General features: G+C 46.9%; 1 long non-coding RNA gene across 2 annotated transcripts in view; it reads left to right on the top strand.

Annotated features, from left to right (window-relative positions):
* Nucleotides 1–15,751, top strand: part of LOC148149683 (uncharacterized) — a 127,515-nt gene that overhangs the window by 110,406 nt on the left and 1,358 nt on the right. Inside the window, exon 2 of one of the 2 annotated variants that reach the window (XR_015757562.1) lies at nucleotides 9,493–9,692. This is a non-coding gene — a long non-coding RNA (uncharacterized LOC148149683). Of the gene's footprint in view, nucleotides 1–9,489; nucleotides 9,693–15,751 lie in introns of both variants that reach the window. The other variant, XR_015757563.1, reaches the window with a different exon arrangement.

Below are 15,751 nucleotides of genomic sequence, written 5' to 3'. Positions count from 1 at the left end.
ACACAGTGACACACACACACTGACACAAACACAGTGACACTAACACACAGTAACATTCACACACACAGTGACACTAACACAAACACTGACACATACACAGTGACACTAACACACACACTGACACTCACTTACACAGTGAGACTAACACACACACTTACACACATACACAGTGACACTAACACACACTGACACTCACATACACAGTGACACTAACACACACACTGTCACACACGTACACAGTGACACTAACACACACACTGACACTCACATACACAGTGAGGCTAACACACACACTGACACTCACATACACAGTGAGACTAACACACACACTGACACTCATGCACAGTGACACTAACGCACACACTGACACTCACACACACAGTGACACTAACACACACACTGACACTCACATGCACAGTGAGGCTAACACACACACTGACACACATACACAGTGAGACTAATACACACACTGACACACAAATACACAGTGACACGCACACACACACTGTCACTCACATACACAGTGAGACTAACACACACACAGACACAGTGACACTAACACACACACTGACACTCACATACATAGTGAGGCTAACACACACACTGACACTCACATACACAGTGAGACTAACACACACACTGACACTCACACACACAGTGAGACTAACACACACACTGACACTCACATACACAGTGACACTCACACACACTGACACAAACACAGTGACACACACTGTGACATTCACACACACAGTGACACTAACACACACACTGACACATACACAGTGACACTAACACACACACTGACACTAACTTACACAGTGAGACTAACACACACACTAACACACATACACAGTGACACTAACACACACTGACACTCACATACACAGTGACACTAACACACACACTGTCACACACGTACACAGTGACACTAACACACACACTGACACTCACATACACAGTGACACTAACACACACACTGACACTCAAATATATAGTGACACGAACACGCACTGACATATACACTGTGAAATGAACACACACTCACAATCACATACACAGTGACACGAACACACACACTGACACTCACATACACAGTGAGACTAACACACACACTAACACACACAGACACAGTGACACTAACACACACTGATACTCACATACACAGTGAGGCTAACACATACACAGTGACACTAACACACACACTGACACTCACATACACAGTGATACTAACACACACACTGACACTCACATACACAGTTACAGTAACACACACACTGACACATACACAGTGACATTAACACACAGTGACACTCACATACACAGTGACACTAACACACACTAACACACATACACAGTGACACTAACACACACTGACACTCACATACACAGTGACACTAACACACACACACACTCACACATACAGTGGCATTAGCACACACACTAACGCTCACATACACAGTGACACTAACACACACACTGACACTCAAATATATAGTGACACTAACACACACACTGACACATACACAGTGACATGAACACACACTCACAATCACATACACAGTGACACGAACACACACACTGACACTCACATACATAGTGACACTAACACACACATTGACACTCACATACCCAGCAAAACTAACACAGACACTGACACTCACGTACACAGTGAGACTAACACAATCACTGACACTCACATACACAGTGACACTGACACGCAAACTAACACTCACAAACACAGTGAAACTAACACACACTGGCACTCACATACACAGTGACACTAACACACACACACTGACACTCACATACACACTGAGACTAACACACACACTGACACTCACATACACAGTGAGACTAACATACACACTGACACACACATACGCAGTGAGACTAAAACACACTGACGCTCACATACACAGCGACACTAACACACACACTGACGCCCACATACTCAGTGACACTAACACAGACACTGACACTCAAATACACAGTGAGACTAACACACACATTGACACACACATACACAGTGACACGCGCACACACACACTGACACTCACATACACAGTGAGACTAACACACACTGACACTCACATACACAGTGACACGAGCACACACACTGACACTCACATACACAGTGAGATTAACACACACACTGACACTCACATACACGGTGACACAAACACACACTGACTCTCGTAGACACAGTGAGACAAACAAACACACACTGACACTCAGATACACAGTGACACTAACACACACACACTGACACATAAACAGTGACATGAACACACACTCACAATCACATACACAGTGACACGAACACACACACTGACACTCACATACACAGTGACACTAACACACACATTGACACTCACATACACAGCGAAACTAACACACACACTGACACTCACGTACACAGTGAGACTAACACACACACTGACACACACATACACAGCGACACTAACACAATCACTGACACTCACATACACAGTGACACTGACACACACACTGACACACACATACACAGTGAAACTAACACACACTGGCACTCACATACACAGTGACACTAACAAACACTGACATTCACATACACAGTGACACTAACACACCCTGACACTCACATACACAGACACTAACACACACTGACACTCACATACACCGTGAGACTAATACACACACTGACACTCACATACACAGTGACACGAACACACACACTGACACTCACACACAGTAAGACTAACACACACACTGACACTTATGCACAGTGACACTAACGCACACACTGACACTCACACACACAGTGACACTAACACACACACTGACACTCACAAACACAGTGAGGCTAACACACACACTGACACACATACACAGTGAGACTAATACACACACTGACACACACATACACAGTGACACGCACACACACCCTGACACTCACATACACAGTGAGACTAACACACACACTGACACTTATGCACAGTGACACTAACACACACATTGACACTCACATACCCAGCAAAACTAACACAGACACTGACACTCACGTACACAGTGAGACTAACACACACATAGACACACACATACACAGCGACACTAACACAATCACTGACACTCACATACACAGTGACACTGACACGCAAACTAACACTCACAAACACAGTGAAACTAACACACACTGGCACTCACATACACAGTGACACTAACACACATACACTGACACTCACATACACTCTGAGACTAACACACACACTGACACTCACATACACAGTGAGACTAACATACACACTGACACACACATACACAGTGAGACTAACACACACACTGACGCTCACATACGCAGCGACACTAACACACACACTGACGCCCACATACTCAGTGACACTAACACAGACACTGACACTCAAATACACAGTGAGGCTAACACACACACTGACACACACATACACAGTGACATGCGCACACACACACTGACACTCACATACACAGTGAGACTAACACACACTGACACTCACATACACAGTGACACGAGCACACACACTGACACTCACATACACAGTGAGATTAACACACACATTGACACTCACATACACGGTGACACAAACACACACTGACACTCGCAGACACAGTGAGACAAACAAACACACACTAACACTCAGATACACAGTGACACTAACTCACACACACTGACACATAAATAGTGACATGAACACACACTCACAATCACATACACAGTGACACGAACACACACACTGACACTCACATACACAGTGACACTAACACACACATTGACACTCACATACACAGCGAAACGAACACACACACTGACACACACATACACAGTGGGACTAACACACACACTGACGCTCACATACACAGCGACACTAACACACACACTGACGCCCACATACTCAGTGACACTAACACACACACTGACACATACACAGTGACATTATCACACAGTGACACTCACATACACAGTGACACTAACACACACACTGACACATACACAGTGACACGAACACACACACTGACACTGACATACACAGTGAGACTAACACACACTAACACACATACACAGTGACACTAACACACACTGACACTCACATACACAGTGACACTAACACACACACACACTCACACATACAGTGGCATTAGCACACACGCTAATACTCATATACACAATGACACTAACACACACACTGACACACACGTACACAGTGACACTAACACACACAGTGACACTCACATACACAGTGAGGCTAACACACACACTGACACTCACATACACAGTGAGACTAACACACACACTGACACTCATGCACAGTGACACTAACGCACACACTGACACTCACACACACAGTGACACTAACACACACACTGACACTCACATACACAGTGAGGCTAACACACACACTGACACACATACACAGTGAGACTAATACACACACTGACATACACATACACAGTGACACGCACACACACACTGACACTCACATACACAGTGAGACTAACACACACACAGACACACACAGGCACAGTGACACTAACACACACACTGACACTCACATACACAGTGAGGCTAACGCACACACTGACACTCACATACACAGTGAGACTAACACACACACTGACACACACTACACAGTGACACTAACACACACACTGACACTCACACACACAGTGAGACTAACACACACACTGACACTCACATACACAGTGACACTTACACACACACTGACACAAACACAGTGACACTAACACACTGTGACATTCACACACACAGTGACACTAACACACACACTGACACATACACAGTGACACTAACACAAACACTGACACTCACTTACACAGTGAGACTAACACACACACTAACACACATACACAGTGACACTAACACACACTGACACTCACATACACAGTGACACTAATACACACACTGTCACACACGTACACAGTGACACTAACACACACACTGACACTCACATACATAGTGAGAGTAACACCCACACTGACACTCAAATATATAGTGACACGAACACACACTGACATATACACAGTGAAATGAACACACACTCACAATCACATACACAGTGACACGAACACACACACTGACACTCACATACACAGTGACACTAACACACACAATGACACTCACACACAGTGACACTAACACACACACTGACACTCATATACACAGAGTGACTAACACACACTGACACACACATACACAGTGACACGAACACACACACTGACACTCACATACACAGTGACACTAACACACACACTGACACTCACATACACAGTGAGACTAACACACACACTGACACTCACACACAGTGACATGAACACACGCACTGACACTCACATACGCAGTGAGACTAACACACACACACTGACGCTCACATACACAGTGACACTAACACACACACTGACACTCACAGACACAGCGACACTAACACACACACTGACACTCACATACACAGTGACACTAACACAAACTGACACTCGCATACACAGTGTGAATAACACACACACTGACACTCACATCCACAGTGACACTAACACAAACTGACACTCGCATACTCAGTGTGACTAACACACACACTGACACTCACATACACAGTGACACTAACACACACACTGACACATACACAGTGACATGAACACACACTCACAATCACATACATAGTGACACTAACACACGCAATGACATTCACACACACAGTGACACTCACATATACAGTGAGACTAACACAAACACTGACTCAGGAGATGAGTGACAGTAATAGGGTGGTTGTTATAGGGGACTTTAACTTTCCTGATATTGATTGGGAAAGCTATAGCTCAAGTTCGTTAGATGGGTCAGTGTTTGTTCAATGTGTGCAGGAGAGTTTCCTGACACAATATGTAGACAGGCCAACAAGAGGTGAGGCCATACTGGATTTGGTTCTGGGTAACGAACCAGGCCAGGTGTTAGAATTAGAAGTAGGTGAGCACTTTGGGGATAGTGACCATAATTCGGTGATTTTTACTCTCGTGATGGAGAGGGATAAGTGTGTACTACAGGGCAAGAGTTATAGCTGGGGTCAGGGAAATTATGATGCGGTGAGGCATGACTTAGGATGTGTGGCTTGGAAAAGTAGACTCCAAGGCAAGAGTGTAAATGATATGTGGAGCTTGTTCAAGGAGCAACTATTGAGTGTCCTTGATAATTATGTACCTGTCAGGCAGGGAGGAAAGGGTCGTGCGAGGGAGCCGTGGTTTAATAAGGAATTGGAATCCCTTGTTAAATGGAAGAGGGCGGCCTATCTCAAGATGAGACGTGAAGGTTCAATTGGGGCGATTGAGAGTTATAGGGTAGCCAGGAAGGAGCTGAAGAGAGAGCTAAGAGCAGCAAGGAGGGGACATGAAAGGTCCTTAGTCGGTAGGATAAGGGAAAACCCTAAGGCTTTCTATAGGTATGTTAGGAATAAAAGAATGACTAGGGTAGGAATAGGTCCAGTCAAGGATAGTAGTGGGAAGTTGCGTGTGGAGGCGGAAGAGATTGGGGAGACACTGAATGAATACTTTTCTTCAGTATTTACTCAGGAACAGGGCATTGTCGTCGATGTGAATACTGAGTCACAAATAAGTAGAATGGATGGCTTTGAGGTATGTAGAGGTGTTGGAAATCCTGGAAAAGGTGAAAATAGATAAGTCCCCTGGGCCTGATGGCATTTATCCTAGGATTCTCTGGGAAGCAAGGGAGGAGATTGCAGAGCCATTGGCCTTGATTTTTATGTCCTCTTTGTCTACAGGAGTAGTGCCAGAAGACTGGAGGATAGCAAATGTGGTTCCCTTGTTCAAAAAGGGGAGTAGGGATAACCCTAGTAACTATAGGCCGGTGAGTCTCACTTTTGTTGTGGGCAAAGTCTTAGAGAGAATTGTAAGGGATAGGATTTATGCACATCTGGATAGGAATAATGTGATCAAGGATAGTCAGCATGGTTTTGTGAAGGGCAGGTCGTGCCTCACAAACCTTATTGAATTCTTTGAAAAGGTGACGAAGGAGGTTGATGAGGGGAAAGCGGTAGATGTGGTATATATGGATTTTAGTAAGGCGTTTGATAAGGTTCCCCATGGTAGGCTACTGCAGGAAATACGGAGATATGGCATTGAGGGTGAGTTGGAGGTTTGGATTAGGAATTGGCTGGATGGAAGAAGACAGAGGGTAGTAGTTGATGGCAAAGTTTCTTCATGGAGTGCCGTCACTAGCGGTGTTCCGCAAGGATCTGTTTTGGGACCATTGCTGTTTGTCATTTTTATAAATGACCTGGAAGAGGGGTTAGAAGGTTGGGTGAGCAAGTTTGCGGATGATACGAAAGTCGGAGGAGTTGTTGACAGTGAGGAAGGATGTGGCAGGTTACAGCAGGATATAGAGAAGCTGCAGAGCTGGGCAGAAAGGTGGCAAATGGAATTCAATGTAGCTAAGTGTGAGGTGATTCACTTTGGGAAGAATAACAAAAAGATGGGGTACTGGGCTAATGGTCGGATACTTGGTAGTGTGGATGAGCAGAGGGATCTTGGTGTCCATGTACACAGATCTCTGAAAGTTGCCACCCAGGTAAATAGTGCGGTGAGGAAGGCATATGGCGTACTGGCTTTTATTGGTAGAGGAATTGAGTTCCGGAGTCCTGAGGTCATGATGCAGTTGTATAAGACTCTGGTGCGGCCGCATCTGGAATATTGTGTGCAGTTTTGGTCGCCATACTATAGGAAGGATGTGGAGGCACTGGAACGGGTGCAGAGGAGGTTTACCAGGATGTTGCCTGGTATGGAAGGAAGATCGTATGAGGAAAGACTGAGACACTTGGGGCTGTTTTCATTAGAGAAAAGAAGGTTTAGGGGTGACTTGATTGAGGTGTACAAGATGATTAGGGGGTTAGATAGGGTTGACAGTGTGAACCTTTTCCCGCGTATGGAGTCGGGTATTACAAGGGGGCATAGCTTTAAATTAAGGGGGGGTAGATATAGGACTGAAGTTAGGGGTAGGTTCTTCACTCAGCGAGTCGTAAGTTCATGGAATGCCCTGCCAGTAGCAGTGGTGGACTCTCCCTCTTTATGGGCATTTAAGCGGGCATTGGATAGGTATATGGAGGATAGTGGGTTAGTATAGGTTGGGTGGGCTTGGATCGGCGCAACATCGAGGGCCGAAGGGCCTGTACTGCGCTGTATTCTTCTATGTTCTATGTTCTATGTTCTATGACTCACACATACAGAGTGACACTAACACACACACTGACACTCACATACACAGCGACAGTAATACACACACTGACACTCACATACATAGTGGCACTGACACACACACACAGTGACACTAACAGACACATTGACACTCACATACATAGTGACTCTAACATACACTGACACACCACAAACACAGTGAGACTAACACACACACTGACACTCACATACGTATTGAGACTAACACACACAGTAACACACACACTGACACACACATACATAGTGACACTAACACACACACTGACACTCACTCACAGTGACACTAACACACACACTCACATAGATAGTGACACTAACACACACACTGACACACACATACACGGCGACACTAACACACACACTGACACTCATATACATAGTGACACTAACACACACAGTGAGACTAACACACACACTGATACTCACATACACAGTGAGACTAACACACACACTGACACACACATACACAGTGAGACTAACACACACACACTGACACTCACATACATAATGACACTAACACACACACACTGACACTCACATACACAGTGAGACTAACACACACACTGACACTCACATACATAGTGGCACTGACACCCACACTGACACTCAAATATATAGTGACACGAACACACACACTCACATAGATAGTGACACTAACACACACACTGACACACACATACACAGCGACACTAACACACACACTGACACTCACATACATAGTGACACTAACACACACACTGACACTATCACACACACTGACGCTCACATACACAGCGACACTAACACACACACTGACACTCACACACAGTGAGACTAACACACATACTGACACTCACATACACAGTGACACTAACACACACACTGACACTGACATACACAGTGAGACTAACCCACATACTGACACTCACATACACAGTGACACTAACACACACACTGACACTCACATACTCAGTGACACGAACACACACACTGACACTCACATACACAGTGAGACTAACACACACACTGACACTGACATACACAGTAAGACTAACACACACACTGACACTCACATACACAGTGAGACTAACACACACACTGACACTGACATACACAGTGAGACTATCACACACACTGACACTCACATACATAGTGAGACTAACACACACACTGACACTCACATACATAATGACACTGACACACACACTGATATTGAACTAATTATTGACACTGGCTTTCACTCAGCAGTTCACCCAGGCAGGAGAAACCTAGTTGAACATGGATTATCTCCTGTGAGTGACAGCGAGTGGATATTCTGTAATCTCCCAATGAAGGTACGAATTCTGTTGCTGCCACAAAACTCTGGAAGTGAAGAAGGATGTAGTGATCAACTCAAATGGAACCCTGTTGTGATCAATCAATGGGATACCGGCCAATAGAACCCAGGGGTGAGTGTGACACGAGGACGGTTCACAAATGACAAACTTGGAATTTTATAAAATATCACAGAGGGGAGGGGCCCAGATGAAACAACTCAATAATAAACAGGAAATTGTTAAATATTATGTCAAAGATTGTGAACAACGGAGATGGGGACAGCCATGAGGAGAGAAGAAATGCTTAGGAGGAAAGAATGCCAGAATGAAGATGGAGGAAGTGAAACACAGAAAGAGAGAGGGACAGACACAGAGAGAGAGAGAGAGAGAGAGAAGAACAGAGACAAAGCAAGGGACACAGATAGAAAGAGAGTCATAGAGAGATCATAGAGATGTACAGCATGGAAACAGACCCTTCAGTCCAACCCGTCCATGCTGACCAGATGTCCCAACCCAATCTAGTCCCACTTGCCAGCACCCGGCCCATATCCCTCCAAACCCTTCCTATTCATATACCCATCCAAATGCCTCTTAAATGTTGCAATTGTACCAGCCTCCACCACTTTCTCTGGTAGCTCGTTCCATACACGTACCCGCTCTGTGTGAAAAAGTTGCCCCTTCGGTCTCTTTTATATCTTTCCCCTCTCATCCTAAACCTATGCCCTCTAGTTCTGGACTCCCCCACCCCAGGGAAAAGACTTTGTCTATTTATCCTCTCCATGCCCCTCATAATTTTGTAAACCTCTATAAGGTCACCCCTCAGCCTCCGACGCTCCAGAGAAAACAGACCCAGCCTGTTCAGCCTCTCCCTGTAGCTCAAATCCTCCAACCCTGGCAACATCCTGGTAAATCTTTTCTGAATCCTTTCAAGTTTCACAACATCTTTCCGATAGGAAGGAGACCAGAATTGCATGCAATATTCCAACAGTGGCCTAACCAATGTCCTGTACAGCCGCAACATGACCTCCCAACTCCTGTACTCAATACTCTGACCAATAAAGGTCAGAAGGACAGAGACAGAGTGAGGGACACAGATAGAGATAGAGAGGGATAGAGACAGGGACAGAGAGAGACAGTTTAAGAAAAGGAGAAAGAAAGAGAGATAGAGGGACAGAGACAGAGAGAGAGACAGAGACAGAGACAGAGAGAGATAGAGACAGAGACAGAGGCAGAGACAGAGAGAGAGGGTCAGAGAGAGAGAGAGATAGAGACAGAGACAGAGACAGAGACAGAGACAGAGAGAGAGAGAGACAGAGACAGAGGGACAGAGAGAGAGAGAGAGGCAGAGACAGAGACAGAGACAGAGACAGAGAGAGAGAGAGACAGAGACAGAGACAGAGACAGAGGGACAGAGAGAGAGAGAGGCAGAGACAGAGACAGAGACAGAGACAGAGACAGAGACAGAGAGAGATAGAGATAAGCACGGAGAGAAAGAGGCATTTCCACATTCCTAACTCAGCTCAGGGTTATATTGTGGAGTTGCCAGTGTTGGAATGGGGTGGATAAAATTAAATATCACAGAACACCAGGTTATAGGCCAACAGGTTTATTTGGAAGCACTAGCTTTTGAAACGCTGCTTCTTCATCAGGTAGCTAGTAAGGCAGGTTCGTATAAATTCTGTGTTTGATGATCCCATCGCACTAACTACCTGACGAAGGAGACGCTCTCCAAAGGCTTGCACTATATTCCCAAATAAACCTGTTGGACGATAACCTGATGTTGTGTGATTTTCAGCACTGGGTAAGCAGTGCCACACACTGGGCATCACTAGTAATGACAGCTTCAGGCAGCTCACAATCTTCACAGAATAAATTCAAACACAAGGAGCCAGAGGGGAGAGAAACCAGACGGTTCGTTAGATGGTTAGTACTGAGGGAGTGCCGCACTGTCAGGGTCAGTGCAGAGGGAGTGCCGCACTGTCAGAGGGTCAGTGCTGAGGGAGTGCCGCACTGTCAGAGGGTCAGTGCAGAGGGAGTGCCGCACTGTCAGAGGGTCAGTGCAGAGGGAGTGCCGCACTGTCAGAGGGTCAGTGCAGAGGGAGTGCCGCACTGTCAGAGGGTCAGTGCAGAGGGAGTGCCGCACTGTCAGAGGATCAGTGCTGAGGGAGTGCCGCACTGTCAGAGGGTCAGTGCTGAGGGAGTGCCGCACTGTCAGAGGATCAGTGTAGAGGGAGTGCCGCACTGTCAGAGGGTCAGCACTGAGGGAGTGCCGCACTGTCGGAAGGTCAGTACTGAGGGAATGCAGCACTGTCAAAGGGTCAGTACTGAGGGTGTGCTGCACTGTCGGAGGGTCAGTGCTGAGGGAACGCTGCACTGTCAGAGGGTCAGTACTGAGGGAGTGCCGTACTGTCAGAGGGTCAGCACTGAGGGAGTGCCACACTGTCGGAAGGTCAGTACTGAGGGAGTGCAGCACTGTCAGAGAGTCAGTACTGAGGGAGTGCCACACTATCAGAGGGTCAGTACTGAGGGAGTGTTACACTGTCTGAGAGTCAATACTGAGGGAATGCCGCACTGTCAGAGAGTCAGTACTGAGGGAGTGCCACACTGTCTGAGGATCAGTGCTGAGGGAGTGCCGCACTGTCAGAGGGTCAGTACTGAGGGAGTGCCACACTGTCAGGGAGTCAGTACTGAGGGAGTGCCACATTGTCTGAGGATCAGTGCTGAGGAGGTGCCGCACTGTCAGAGGGTCAGTACTGAGGGAGTGCCACACTATCAGAGGGTCAGTACTGAGGGAGTGTTACACTGTCTGAGAGTCAATACTGAGGGAATGCCGCACTGTCAGAGAGTCAGTACTGAGGGAGTGCCACACTGTCTGAGGATCAGTGCTGAGGGAGTGCCGCACTGTCAGAGGGTCAGTACTGAGGGAGTGCCACACTGTTAGGGAGTCAGTACTGAGGGAGTGCCACATTGTCTGAGGATCAGTGCTGAGGAGGTGCCGCACTGTCAGAGGGTCAGTACTGAGGGAGTGCCACACTGTCTGAGGATCAGTGCTGAGGGAGTGCCGCACTGTCTGAGGGTCAGTACTCGCACTGTCGGAGAGTCAGTGCAGAGGGAGTGCCGCACTGTCAGAGGGTCAGTGCAGAGGGAGTGCCGCACTGTCAGAGGGTCAGTACTGAGGGAGTGCCACACTGTCAGAGGATCAGTGTAGAGGGAGTGCCGCACTGTCAGAGGGTCAGCACTGAGGGAGTGCCGCACTGTCGGAAGGTCAGTACTGAGGGAGTGCAGCACTGTCAGAGGGTCAGTACTGAGGGTGTGCTGCACTGTCAGAGGGTCAGTACTGAGGGAGTGCCGTACTGTCAGAGGGTCAGCACTGAGGGAGTGCCACACTGTCGGAAGGTCAGTACTGAGGGAGTGCAGCACTGTCAGAGAGTCAGTACTGAGGGAGTGCCACACTATCAGAGGGTCAGTACTGAGGGAGTGTTACACTGTCTGAGAGTCAATACTGAGGGAATGCCGCACTGTCAGAGAGTCAGTACTGAGGGAGTGCCACACTGTCTGAGGATCAGTGCTGAGGGAGTGCCGCACTGTCAGAGGGTCAGTACTGAGGGAGTGCCACACTGTCAGAGAGTCAGTACTGAGGGAGTGCCACACTGTCTGAGGATCAGTGCTGAGGGAGTGCCGCACTGTCAGAGGGTCAGTACTGAGGGAGTGCCACACTGTCTGAGGATCAGTGCTGAGGGAGTGCCGCACTGTCAGAGGGTCAGTACTCGCACTGTCGGAGAGTCAGTACTGAGGGAGTGCCGCACTGTCAGAGGGTCAGTACTGAGGGAGTGCCACACTCTCGGAGGGTCAGTTTTGAGGGAGTGCCGCACTGTCAGAGGGTCAGTACTGAGGGAGTGCCGCACATTCGGAGGGTCAGTACTGAGGGAGTGCCGCACTGTCAGAGGTTCTGTGTTGAACTGTCAGAGGATTTTGGGCATCAGACAGGAGAGAGGAGATTGAACTATAACTGGATTTGGAAGGGATTCAAGATTCAGACATCATGGCAGTTGTTGTGATATGACTGTCTCTCTCTCAATTTTCATGAAACTATATCCTGTGATTAGGAACCTGGTTTGCATCAGTTTTTGAAATCCTGATTTCAAAAGTTTGTTCCAGCTCTCTGTACTGACTGGCTTGGTAAACTCGCGAACGTGATTGAGAAATAGAATAGAACATAGAAAAGTACAGCACAGAGCAGGCCGTTAGGCCCACGATGTTGTGCCGAGCTTTAATCCTAATGCAAAATAAACTAACTTAACCTACACACACCTCAATTCACAGCTGTGTCTGTATGTCCAGCAGTCGCTTAAATGACCCTAATGACTCTGCTTCCACCACCACCGCTGGCAACGCATTCCATGCATTCACAGCTCTCTGCGTAAAGAACCTTCCTCTGACATTCCCTCTATACCTTTCTCCTAATATGTTAAAACCTCTCTTCCTCCTCCTCTCCAGAGAGAAAAGTCCGAGCTCAGTCAACCTTTCTTCATAAGGCAAGCCCTCCAGTCCAGGCAGCATCCTGGTAAACCTTCTTTGCACCCTCTCCAAAGCCTCTGTATCTTTCCTATAGTAGGGCAATCAGAACTGGATATAATATTCCAAGTGTGGTCCACCAGGGACTTGTAGAGATGTAGCAAAACCTCACGGCTCTTAAACTTGATCCCCCTCTGAAGGAAAGTCAAAACACCAAATGCTTTCTTAACAACCCTATCTACTTAGAGTCATAAAGTCATACAGATGGATAGCATGGAAACAGACACTTCAGTCCAACCCGTCCATGCCGACCAGATATCCCAACCCAATATGGTCCCATTTGCCAGCATCCGGCCCATATCCCTCCAAACCTTTCCTATTCATTTACCCATCCAAATGCCTCTTAAATGTTGCAATTATATCAGCCTCCACCACATCCTCTGGCAGCTCATTCCATACACGTACCACCCTCTGTATGAAAACGTTGCCCCTTAGGTCTCTTTTATATCTTTCCCCTCTCACCCTAAACCTATGCCCTCTAGTTCTGGGCTCCCTGACCCCAGGGAAAAGACTTTGCCTATTTATCCTATCCATGCCCCTCATAATTTTGTAAACCTCTATGGATAGCAGTGAGTTGAGGGGTGCATAGGTTAAGTTACTATATTTTACATTAGGATTAAGTCTCGGCACAACATCGTGGGTCTACGGGCCTGCCACCTCTCAGCCTCCGACACTCCAGGGAAAACAGCCCCAGCCTCTCTCTACAGCTCAAATCCTCCGACCCTGACAACATCCTTGTAAATCTTTTCTGAACCTTTCAAGTTTCATAACATCTTTCCAATAGGAAGGAGACCAGAATTGCACGCAATATTCCAACAGTGAATCCTTTGTTTTACCCACAGCACTGTCCTTGTATTGTCTCTGTGCCAATGCCCTCCCTGTAGGGTTTGTGTTTGTTCTGAATCTGCACTCACCCTTCAGTGGGAAGGACAAGTGTATTCTGAGTTTATTTGAGCCAGGATCTGAGAAGGTGGGTGACCCCACGGAGCGTCTATCTTTGTACGAGGGAATATTAGGGGCATCGCGGAGGTCATAGAATCACTGCAGTGTGGAATCAGGCCATTCAGACCACACCAACCCTCTGCATAGCATTCCAACAAGACCCACTCCCGCCTTCCCTGTAACCCTGCATTTCCCATGGTACGTCCCATGGAGGTGTAGTGGACAGTGAAGAGGGTTACCTCAGATTACAACAGGATCTGGACCAGATGGGCCAATGGGCTGAGAAGTGGCAGATGGAGTTTAATTCAGATAAATGCGAGGTGCTGCATTTTGGGAAAGCAAATCTTAGCAGGACTTATACACTTAATGGTAAGGTCCTCGGGAGTGTTGCTGAACAAAGAGATCTTGGAGTGCAGGTTCATAGCTCCTTGAAAGTGGAGTCGCAGGTAGATAGGATAGTGATGAAGGCCACTGTTGGAATATTGCGTGCAAATCTGGTCTTCTTCCTATTGGAAAGATGTTGTGAAACTTGAAAGGGTTCAGAAAAGATTTTTAAGGATGTTGCCAGGGTTGCTAGAGAGGCTGGACAGGCTGGGGCTGTTTTCCCTGGAGCGTTGGAGGCTGAGGGGTGACCTTATAGAGGTTGACAAAATTATGAGGAGCATGGAGAGGAT

Source organism: Chiloscyllium plagiosum, unplaced genomic scaffold, assembly GCF_037043375.1.
Source record: "Chiloscyllium plagiosum isolate Xiang-an unplaced genomic scaffold, Cpla_swu_hap1 HiC_scaffold_7, whole genome shotgun sequence".
Taxonomy (NCBI): Eukaryota; Metazoa; Chordata; class Chondrichthyes; order Orectolobiformes; family Hemiscylliidae; genus Chiloscyllium; species Chiloscyllium plagiosum.
The sequence above is the reverse complement of the archived record's forward strand: the minus strand, read 5'-3'. Positions and strand labels throughout refer to the sequence as shown.